Raw genomic sequence first — 11,530 nt, 5'->3', positions numbered from 1 at the left:
TACACACACACACTCTTAACCAATATGCACATTTTTATTCTTCTGCTGTTAATAGACATGCTTTACACTCAGTTGGTAAATACTTTTGCTGCAATATTTGTCTCGTAGCTCAAACAGAATTAAACTCTGCAAAAGAGAGACAGCAAGAGAGGAGATTGGCATATGTGGTGTAAAAACAGCTCAGCTCTGATGGTGCAGTCTGACCTAGTTAGAAACAAAAAAAAATTTAACTACCAAGTGTCCTAGCAGCCTGTTTGCACCTCTGCCTGCTCACAGCTCCATCTCTTGAGTGCAGATGGGCATTTCAGGTTCACAGAATGCTCACCTGTCACCGCCGTATTAGATAACCACAGTGAAGCAGCTTTTTTTTTCTCTTTTACTTTAGTTGCTTACAATTACTTGCAAACTGCTAGACTGACATGAGCAGTGCGGTGCACGCTGATGCAATGAAATGCACCATATTAACGTAATGAACTGTAAATATTGAAGTGCAAGGGAGACGCTGAGACTCCATCAGAAACTGTTTTCGGAGTGCTCTTACTGTAAAGCTGGATTGCGTCTGATTCAAGCTGTCGGCTTTCCGTTGTCCGCTCCCCACACTCGGACTGAAATCGTGTTTTTTTTGTATTGGAAAACAAAAAAGAAAAGCTGTATAGTTTTCGATTGCTTTGCCTTTGTTTGCAATTCCGTTGCACTGTGCTGCATTGCAAAGATTTTTTTTTTTATCCTCATACTCTGTGTTATTTTCTAAGGCTAAGTGTTTATATCTGGTTTGGGGAAAGCAGATGATATATTAGCCACCCAGCACTTAATTTTGATTGAACTGTTTGCAATTTGAGCTATCAATCTGGTTCTCATCCTCACTCAGCTGCTACCTTTGAAAAAGATTTGTTCAAAGTGCATCTGTTTCAATCTGGGGGAAAAATAGCTCATTTAATCATTCAGATTCTAAATGGAGTCTTGAGGAAGAGGGTGGTGGCGGTTAAATGTTGGCGTTGGCGGCAGGAGCTTAAATCAGCATGTTAGAGGTGCAGCTAATTGGTCTGATAAAAAAGCATAGTGATTGGTTTGTGTGTGGGAAGAGAGAGGAGTGGTAGCTTTAGGCTTACCTAATTGGATTAAGCGAACCAGAAAGGAGTTGCCGTGTAGATTTTCAGCTGATAGGATAATAGAGCGAGGCGGTAAAATATACGAATGGACAGGAGCCCAGAGGCACCGCTAAGAGGAAGTTATAAACGCAGAAGCCTTCCTAATAAAGGCCTCATTAAGATCAGTTAAGAAAAAAGATTGATCTTCAAAAGCGCCCGTACTGTCATGGAATTACAATTACTCTGCCACAGTTATATAAAACATTTTTACATAGTTTAAATCAGCAGGAATTTGATGAATAATTATCACCGATCAGCTTCTTTTTGGAGGAAGTGGGAATGCATAAAAATGTTTCTGCATAAGACAATGCATGAAAACATGTTTTCTGTAGAGCTGTATGAATTGATCCAAAGATTTTAATAGCATCAATACCAAAGGTAGTATTGTTATTGAATCGATATTAATGTGATGAGCGATCAATATTGTTTCAGTCCTCTCGGTTCAGTATGTAGCCCACTGAATTGTGTTCAATTCTCCTTTGGAAATGAAAACGTATACCACAAATATGCACTATGAAAAATGTCTGAACCTTTTTGGGTTGACCGCCATGTTTGTTTTATTTATAGCCTACAGCACATTAAAACAACAGAAGTTGACCTTAAGTGCTTTAGAGACAGAGGCAGGTTTACGTTCCAGTTCACCAACAAAGTTTCAGAATACGCAAAAAGGTGTAAAAATCACAGTGATTTAGTGGTCAGTAAAATGTGGAACTTAATGATGATTCATCTCATGAATCGTGATCGCTCTCCCTTACATGCGCTGTCTTTACAGCTTAAAACCATCAGTATCGGTTTTAGTATCGGCAGTAATGGCCATGTATTTCGTTGGTATCCAAAGGATACCAAAATTTGCAGCACAGCACCAGTTAACTGCTATGCATGCAGTTTCATCATGACCCCCCTCCTGCAGCATCGCTGGATTAGATTGCTCTCACTGTAAGAAAGAGCAATTAATCCACAAACAACAGCTGGCTACGCTAAATTATAATTTAATTTTAATTACAACTGTTTAAATTTAAGTGTGGCGAAGAACCCGTTGTCGTTGTTTTTGTTTATCTACGGTATTTTTTAATTTTTTTTTACCAAGTGTATTTACCATGTATGCACTTATTCAGAAAAGTAGACAGAATCTCTGCCATAGGAAAGTCCCAACATTTGCAGATTTAAACTAACTTGGAGTTTCATTTGAATTGTTTTTATCTTGTAAGTTGAAAGATCTTGTTAGCTCGTGTCTTGAAAGCGGTCATGGGGTGCTGAGATACTGAGTGATTTTAAAGCCAACAGTGTGCCTCCAGTGCTTTTGTTTAGAAAGGGTGTGGAGCTGGAACTGTATCTTACTTCACACCCTATTGTGCAGTAATATGCTTTATAAATGCACGTGTGTGTGTGTGTGTGTGTGTGTGTGTGTGTGTGTGTGTGTGTGTGTGTGTGTGTAAGTGTATGTCTCATGTGTCTGGGAGTATAAGGGGTAAGGGTGATGTCATATTTGATGACATCATTGCAGACGTGCGGGGAGTGCAGATTAGTGGCCGTTGCTCTTTCTGAACCAGCTCTCCACAGCTGCCCTTCCTTATCAGTACGCCCGTCCAGCCCTTTATTCCCTCGTGCCAGCTCTGCCAAAGTGTAAGCTCTAGAAATAGCAAACCCCCCCACACACACCTCCTCTCATCTTGCAGTCTTACCATTCCAGGCTTAAATTGAGCATGGCAAAACCATCCTGCCCACTTTCCAACCTCACTACTACCAACCCTTTGGCTGGCCCCCATCAGTCAAGTCACTTTGCCAAAGCTGAGCTTCAGCCACATATGTACAGTGTTTATCTGTCTGAGTTCCAGTACTGAGTCTAGGTCTTCCAGCTGATCTGAGTTCACTGTAGGCACTCTGGAGCTGGTTGGCACCACACACATTTCTCACTCCTCTCAGTCCCAGCAACACCGGGTGGGGGGGTCAACAGCAGTGGCTTAAAGAGAAAGGGGCACACCTCGCACAAGAGTTGACAGGACAAAGAGCACACATACAAACTCCCCCTGGAGCCACACAGGGGGTAGGGCAAAGCTAGGCTGAACTACACACACATGTGATCCACACCCACGCATACAGGCACTCACACATCGCACGCAGGCTCCTCCCTGTGCAAGGAGACAGAGACGGGAGGCGCAGTCAATCACTGACAGAGGAGAGAGGGGGTTAAGCGGGAGTTGCTGAGAGGGGGGAGGGACAGGCAGAAGAGGAGAGGGGGGAGAAATCTTCATCACTCCGAAATCCGAGTCAAGTGTCAGGGCGCCTTTAAATTCGTTCATGCGGAGTGAAAGAAATAAACAGAAAAGGAAGAGGGAGTGCGTCCCATTTCAGAGACAACACAGGAAGTAGGACATGCTCTGTGCAGGGTGAGGAGGGAGAGAGGGTGGGAGAAAGGCAGGAGGAGAGAGAGAGACCATTGTAGCGCTCATTCCCCACCCCTCGCCTTAAAGCAGCAGCGAGAGGAAAGCGAGATGTAGTCAGGGGAGAGGAGGAGGGAAGAAGAAAACCCACAAGTAAGGAAGAGGAGAGGCAGGCGACGGTCCGCATCGGGGGGGGGGAGAAAAAAATGGAGCTCTGAAATCGCCTTTACCCTCATCTATCTCTGCCTCTCTCTCTCTCCTTTTTTTTTTCTCCTCTCTTGTTCTGACTCAACCTCGGTTTCTCTCTCTCAATGCCTGCCTTCGATTGCTCTGTGAGATTCTAACAATGCCGGGTGAGTGTTATCCTGCTTTTCTTTCTTTCTCTTTCTCTCTCCTTTTATTTGAAACATGTCACTCGCCACCCTTTTTGCACGTCGGTTTACGAACTGTGAGATTATTTTGCTTGGTGTGAATGTGCGGCGGCGAATAAGGAAAAGTGGTGGACTCTGGTCTTTTAGATGGAGATGCTTCATTAAAGACTGTTTATGCTCTTCTGCCTCTCGGTTCTCCAGCTGTGCTGTTCTCTTACTTCTTTCCTTTCCTGTAGCGGTGATAATGCAAGAGAGGGTGCTTATGATCACACACACAGACAGACAGCCACACACACATGCACCCTGCGCACTTTCAGGACTCAGTCATTATTATGTAATTGGATTTTAACTCCCAATTCAAAGTAGTGCATTTGTTATGCGTGAGATCATGTCGAACCCCAGACATGATCATGAGAAGATGTTCTTTTTTTGCTTTGTTTTTTTGTGGCAGTTGTTTGGGAGTGCTTTCCACATCCTAATTGTGGTACCATCACACAAAGCCGGCCTGTGTGACAGAGGGCAGCCAGCTAACGCGAATCAGATGACTGGGCCACGATGTGAGGTCAGCCTGCCAGTTTTGGCCGGCAGCTCTCAGTCCAAGTCCCATGCTGGAGGCAATTAGCAGTCGGAGAGGTGTGTGACAGGAGAGTCTGCGAATTCCACAGAGCAAAAGCTTCTTTTTTTTCCCTGTGTTGTTGCAACATTGCAATGGCCGTGCAAGTGGTTGGCAATCACTTCATCTAAGGCTTGATAACATGTCATAAAATGTGATTCAGGCACTACAAGTTATTGTGCTTGCTATCTCAGATTTGTTTACAGTTAGGATGATATGTTTGATTCTTCCATAAATGCGTAATCCAGTTGATGCACCAAACATAGCTTTGAATCAAAATATGGTTTAATCCAGTTTGCCGAGCGTGTCATTCTATAAGTGTATCATGACAACAGATAAAATCCTCAAGCCGTCTGTAATTGTTCCACACACCCAAACTTCCCTGCCACATTATACAAGAAGAGCTACGTTAAAGAGCTTCTGGTGGGGAGCAGGAAGCAGCTCATCATTTATTCTCCTCCGAGGAGATTGCTCCTTAGGAGAAAGCCACCCACCCGGTTTAGAAAACACGCAAATTGATGGCCGATGATTAGTTTGCTTGTTTACTGTGGTGTGCAGATACGCTTCAGCGTGAGAGCTCAGCTGGTGGCTCTTGTTGATTGTCGCCTGCTCTCGAGCGCTCCGGAACAAAGCCGAGCTTGACTTCTACATATTGTGCGGGACAGTCAATGTTTGTATGCAGTAACAGTAGGATCCTCCTTTTAAATGTTTTTTTCCCTCCTAGCCTGAGGTGCTGTATCTGCTTCCATTCATGTGCAAATGTTTCTGCGCATATGATTGCCCGTTCGCTTACTGCCTTCAGACGCAAGTTCGGAGTCGTATGAGGGATGGAAGTGTGAGAAAATCAGATTTTATTTTTACAGCTTTAAATGTTTAATTAGAGCAAAAAGGAAGCGATTGACAAATATGACATGCTGATAATTAGGGGGGAAATACAACAGAGGGAAAATGGAGGAAGAAAATAGAATGACTGAAATGACAAAACATAGAAGGAGAGACACTGAGCAATTGTTTATGCCCCGGTATTTTGCACACTAGTTAATTCTGGGTGACTAAACCTCTTATGCAATGTTCATTCACCTGCCAGACTGTTGCTCTTAAAATTTTCTCCTGGACTGAATAAAAATAGGATCAAAATAATTCAAGGGGGAGTAACTGCTAACATCCAGATGCAGCAGTTACTACCCCCTCAATTATGATACATGTATAAAATGTCTGTGATTGAAACGTCTTTCCAGTTTCAGTATCTTTCCATTTTTGCTTCCTGTCTCTTTATATAGTTTTCAAAGCGCTCTGTCGCTGTGTAAGCACTCTATCATAGTGCAGATTGTCTTTGTGATGTCCATTGATTCACTAAGAGCTGATGAAGTGGAGCAGAGCATTCGATCAGACACATGTATGGTGGGGGGGCGGGCAGGAATATAGCGCTACAACCTGGGGCTACTGCTCGAATGGGAGCGAGGTCAAGAGGTTTGGACCACCGCTGGTTTAGAAATGGGGGAGGGAAACGCATTTGGTCACCGACATGGTGGGGGCAGGTGTTTGTTCACACTGTCCATAAATGTAAATAGTAATCTTAGTGTTTCAGTGTGTAACATTACTTTCCACAAAGCCTCAAATCTCCAGATTTGAGTTCTTTTTATCTTTTTCTGAAATTTGAAAAATGAGTTTGGTTATTAAAGAGCATTTCAAAAATGTATATCAACAAAGCTGTTTGGGATTTTAGTATACACCGATCAGACATAACATAGTGACTCTTGACAGGTGAAGTGAATAACACTGATCATCTTTTCATCATGGAAACTGTTACTGGGTGGGATATTTTAGGGAACCTGTAAACATTTTGCGCTCAGAGTTGATGTGTTAGAAGCAGGAAAAAAAGGGGCGAGCATAAGGATTTGAGCAAGTCTGACGAGGTCCAAATTGTGATGGCTACTGTAGATGACGGGGTCAGAACATCTCCACTGAAGCTCGTGTGGGGAAGGAACAGTGGTGAACCACTAACAGGGTCATGGGTGGCTTAGGCTCACTGATGCACGTGGGTAGCGAAGGCTTGTCTGTGCAGCCCGATACAAGAGACGAGCTACTGTAGCTCAGATTGCTGAAAAGGTTCATTCTGGTTCTTATAGAAAGGTGTCAGAATACAGAGTACAGTTTGTTGTGTATGAGGCTGCTTCGTCGCACACCAGTCAGGGTGCCCATGCCGACCTCTGTCCACGTTGAGACACGACTCCATCGTCCTTTTGTCCATTTTAATAGCTTCAGTTCAGTTGTGGAGCTTACACTGAAGCGTAGCACGCCATAGTTAACATACATTCTCTCTTCTCACACGTGAGTTTCTACTACTCACTCGCGCTCACTGATGACATCATGACCCAGTGTGATTTTGGCAATAGTGAAACTAGAATAACGCACAGAAAATGTCCAAAACACAATAAAATTAGAATAATCCTTACAGCACTGAACCACAAAGCAATTGAAGAAGGTGGCCTGGTCTGATGACATTTTCATGATTTCTTTTACATCACATGGGGATGACCAGGTGCAAGTGCATCACTTACCTGGGGAAACGCCTAGTATCCGGATCCAATATGGGAAGAAGGAAAACCCAAGGAGAAGCTGTGATGCTTTGGGCAATGTTCTGCTGGGAAAACTTGCCATCTATATTGATGCTAGTTTGACACGTACCATTTACCGAAGCACTGCTGCAGACCAGGAATGAGTTTGAGGTGTTGACTTGGCCAAAGATCCATGGTGGCCCATCCTCGACTTACAGGAGTTGGATCTGTTGCTAACATCTTGGTGCCAGATACCACAGCACACCTTCAGGGGTCTAGTGGAGTCCATGTATCGATGGGTCAGCGCTGTTTTGGCAGCAAAAGGGGAACCAACACAGTATTAGACAGGTGGTCATAACAACTGTTATGAGTACAGCTTTCCTAAAGTGTCTAGAACTGGCATCTAAACAGCGTAACATGCTTAAAGTGCATCCATTTTTTTTAAATATAAAGTACATAGCATTTAGCCTTGTTTTAGTCAAAGTGATTAATCTGAAAAGGATCTGGGGCTTAAAAATAAGAGAGACGATGTGGCCTTGCAAAAAACCCCAACAAAACTGTCCCATTTCAGACGGCTTGTTCGTTCAGTGAGTTAAGTGCGTTGTCACTCCTGGTGCACATCAGCAAATGGGAGGCTGGTGTATTGCTCCCGTCAGTGCTCACCGCTGTGAATGAAAGATGGCAGACTGGGGTGAATGAAAGGCGTTTGGCAACATTATTCTGCATCTCCTCGACTTTGCCTGGGAGGAGATGAAAGAGGAACATATGCTCGTGATGAGGCAATGTTGCGCATTGTCAATAATTCAATCACTCATGCGCTCTCGTGCCCCGAAGGCCACAGTGCAAAGTCAATAGGAACAACGGGAGAGGAGAGCTCTCAAGCATCAGACCTACAGGTCTCTTTCTGTGCGTCTGCTCTCATGCTTTTTTTTTTTTTTTAAATCTATGTCTTTATGTATTTCTTCTACCCAAACAAACACACTGCCGCTGATGTTAATGCTGCGTCTCGGTTCTGTTTGTGCGTCTGTTTCTCAGCAGTAAGCTGCTTTGCAGAAATGAAATGGAAGGCAAGCTGTACACGGGGAAATGAATAAAGAAGCCAAGGCTGGGAATTGTAATACCACCTTGTACCTTTTCCTTTCTCTTCCTGTGCCTATGTCTGCAGGAGAGGGAGACACTGTCTTTGAATTACCTTCATGTCTTAACAGCGCTTTAGCCAAAACTGACGAAAACACATTGATTTTTGTTCCCCTCTGACTACATTTGGACATTGACATCACAGTGACGAGGGATTTACACGCACTCCCGAAACACACACAGGGTATGTGGTGCGCTTATTAACTGTTGTTGACTCTAGAATAGGGAGTGGATGATGCAGATAAAACCTCCAGATAGGGTTTAGTGTTTAGATAAGACTAATATTCTGTGTATCATTTACTATCAACAAATTCAGCGAAATGATCCAGTGCAAGTCATTTATCTTGCTAGTGTATGTTGTGAAGCCAAAGGGAAATACAGTATGTGCATGACTTCACGCAGCCATTGGTGTTATTAGTCAGCAGTTATTAGTGTTATTATGCCCTGTGTCTGTACATACTAACAGTTTTAGTACTGTGTGTCTGAAAATACTGTCTGATATTTGGTTGGGGTGTGTGGTGGTGATGGTGGGAGGGACCTGCAGTTTTATTCTTTCAGGAAATTACTTGAATTTAAGACTCGGGGGGGGGGGGGGGAGGGGGGCAAGACAATGCAGTCTTTTATTTGACTAATTGATTTGTCAAGGTTCTTTATGACATGATGCAAAAATCTTCTAAATCCAATTTATCTAAATCTAATATTGGTATTTAGTTGTCGTGATCTCCATTAGGCCTGCAGCACAGCTAATCTTTTTTCCTCCCACTTTTAAAAATACACAGACATATCAAAACAAGACATGCAAATCTGAGCATTTGAAGGCAAATAATCCAGTTTGCAATGTAATTTTATTTTTGTTGTAAGGTAAAGACCCTACAACAGTACAGAGAAAACCCCAACTGTTAGAGGGCCCCCCTGCTGTATGAGCAAGCACTTGGCGATATTGGGAAGGAAAAAAAACATTTTTAACAGGGGGGGAACAGAACAAGGCTAAGGGAGGGGCAGCTGTCTGCTGTGAGGAAATGGGGGTAAGAGGAAGGAGAGAGGAAAAAAGACACACTGTCAAAGAGAGCCAGAGATTAATAATAACTAATGATCAATTGCAGAGTGTGTCTGAACACAGAAAGTGAAAAGAGGTGGAGAAGAAAGACTCAGTGCATCATGGGAAGCCCAGAGCAACCTAGGACTATTGTAGAAGTAATGAATGTGTGAAAGGAAAGCTTTTAATTTATTTCTTACAAATAGACAGGGTGTCTGCCTCTCTAATCCAAACTGGGAGCTGATTCCACAGACGAGGGATCTGAAAGCTGAAGCTCTGCCTCCCATTCTACTTTTAAATACTCTAGAAACCACAAGTAAGCCTGCAGTCTCAGAGTGATGTGCTCTATTGGAGTGATGTAGCATTATGAAGTCTTTAAGAGCTTGCATGTGAGGAGACGGGTTTTAAATTTGATTCTGGATTTGACTGGGAGCCAGTATAGAGAAGCCAATATGGGAGAAATATGCTGTCTTTCTAGTCCCATTTCAGTCCCACATATTAAAATATTGAAGTAAAACATCAATGACTCTTTCAACTAAGCTTCCACCAGAAAGTATGAGCTACTTTATCTCTATAACATTGAATTACACTGTGTTCTGCACCTCTCCTTGGCCTCCTATCTTGTTAGTCCATCCATCTTTTTCTTTTCATCTGCACTCATCTTTCCTGCTCCCTATCTTTCAAGATGTCTCCAGATTTCTCCATCCACCTCTGTCTCTCCACCATGCAGACTTGTGGAAGCTTGCCTGGAATGTACTGTATCCACAGACTATTTTTACTCTTCTTCTTCTCCTTCTTCTCTCTCCCCCTCTGTATTTACCTCTGTGCATGCAGGTGTTCCTCCTCTAAGCAGGTCAGTGGTTAGTGGGGGAAGAAAAGCACCAAAGAGGCGAGGCTTCTCAGGGAATACCTGCAAAGCAGGCAGCTAGCCAACACAGCCCTGCCTTCACTTGTGATCTCATCCCTTTGCATTGTTGGTCGCTGCAGTCAGCTCCTGACCTTGCACATATCCGCCAACATGCTCGCTGGCACGAGTCTACGTGGATTTTTCGTTGCAAAACGGCATCGGACAGACAGATGCAAATACGCCTTCTCTGTACATCGTAATTCAATTATAAATATTCAGAATGCTAAAAAAAAACAAAAACCTGTGCAGTCAGATGACTCACCGAATACAGAGGATCATTGTTCAGAATGTTTTCCCCTCCAATGAATAATGAAGATTCATTAGAATTTTCCGGATCCGTCCTTCTCGTGCTACTGTGATTACAAATGAGCTTCAATGGGTACAACTTCCTTTTCCTTGTCCCACATTTTATTATTTATTTATATCTCCAAACAAACCAATAAGGTATGATATTATCGCGGCCTAGACCAGAGGAATGAGGAAATCCCCCGAGTGTTTAGTCTCCCAGCTTTGCCCCGGCTTTGTAAGTTAACCTTTACCCGGCTGCTCTCCAAAACACCAAGGCATGCAAGTGTGTTTACTCTAGATAAGAGCAAACAACTCCAAATCATTAAATGAAGGGGGGGACAAGTACGTTCAACCTAGGCCAGTTTCACCTTTCAAATGTTGTTTAAACTGTTTGAAAGATGAGCAATCGGTGCAGCTAGAATGGGCTTTCTGCTGTTCAGTTCACAGCGAATTGAGCCATACAGTAGGTGATTGCTACCAGCTCCTATGTCGTCCTCGCTTGACTCTTGGAATGATTGAGGTATAATATTCCCCAGTCATTCAGAATCATTCTAACTCATTTAAACTAGTGTATGCCAAAGTTTTCAAATTATTGTTTTGGTAGAAATGACAGACATTTCTGGGTTTTCTTGTTCTGTTTTGTAACTCGGGCATCAGTTTGAATTGAGGTGTTTTTGACAGCCTGTCTCAGCAGCCATGTCTTCCGTCACCAGGTCACCAACTATGTGGAAAATGGGAGGGGGAGTGGAAGCAAAAAACAAGCGACACATCTGGCAGCGTGTCCATTTCCTAAACTTGGTTGGCCTCATTTTCTTCTTCTTGTCTCGCTCTGTTTTTTTTTTTTTGTGTGGACCTTCTTCTCTCATTCTTTTTTTTTTCTTCTCCTTTTTCCTTGAGTCCTACTCGCTAGCCAAGGAACCAGGATTTTCCCACAGAACATGGTACTGAAGGCTGAGCCATTGTTTCCTGCTACAGGGAACGAGAGAGGGGGGTGGGTGGTGGTGGAGCTGGGGTGGGGGTTGACTTCCTGGCTGCCAGTACAAGGCCTATGTCAGTGTGAGAAAAAGCAGAGGAGACTGATCTGATGACTT

General features: G+C 43.4%; 1 protein-coding gene across 8 annotated transcripts in view; it reads left to right on the top strand.

Annotated features, from left to right (window-relative positions):
- Positions 1-11,530, top strand: part of dab2ipb (DAB2 interacting protein b) — a 177,726-nt gene that overhangs the window by 101,871 nt on the left and 64,325 nt on the right. Inside the window, exon 1 of one of the 8 annotated variants that reach the window (XM_080874672.1) lies at positions 3,454-3,882. The exons of the other annotated variants lie outside the window; for them this stretch is intronic. The gene's annotated coding sequence lies outside the window, so the exon portion shown is untranslated. Of the gene's footprint in view, positions 1-3,453; positions 3,883-11,530 lie in introns of those variants that run through there. 8 annotated transcript variants of the gene reach the window in all.

Source organism: Rhamphochromis sp. 'chilingali' (genome assembly GCF_963969265.1).
Source record: "Rhamphochromis sp. 'chilingali' genome assembly, chromosome: 2".
Taxonomy (NCBI): Eukaryota; Metazoa; Chordata; class Actinopteri; order Cichliformes; family Cichlidae; genus Rhamphochromis; species Rhamphochromis sp. 'chilingali'.
The sequence above is the reverse complement of the archived record's forward strand: the minus strand, read 5'-3'. Positions and strand labels throughout refer to the sequence as shown.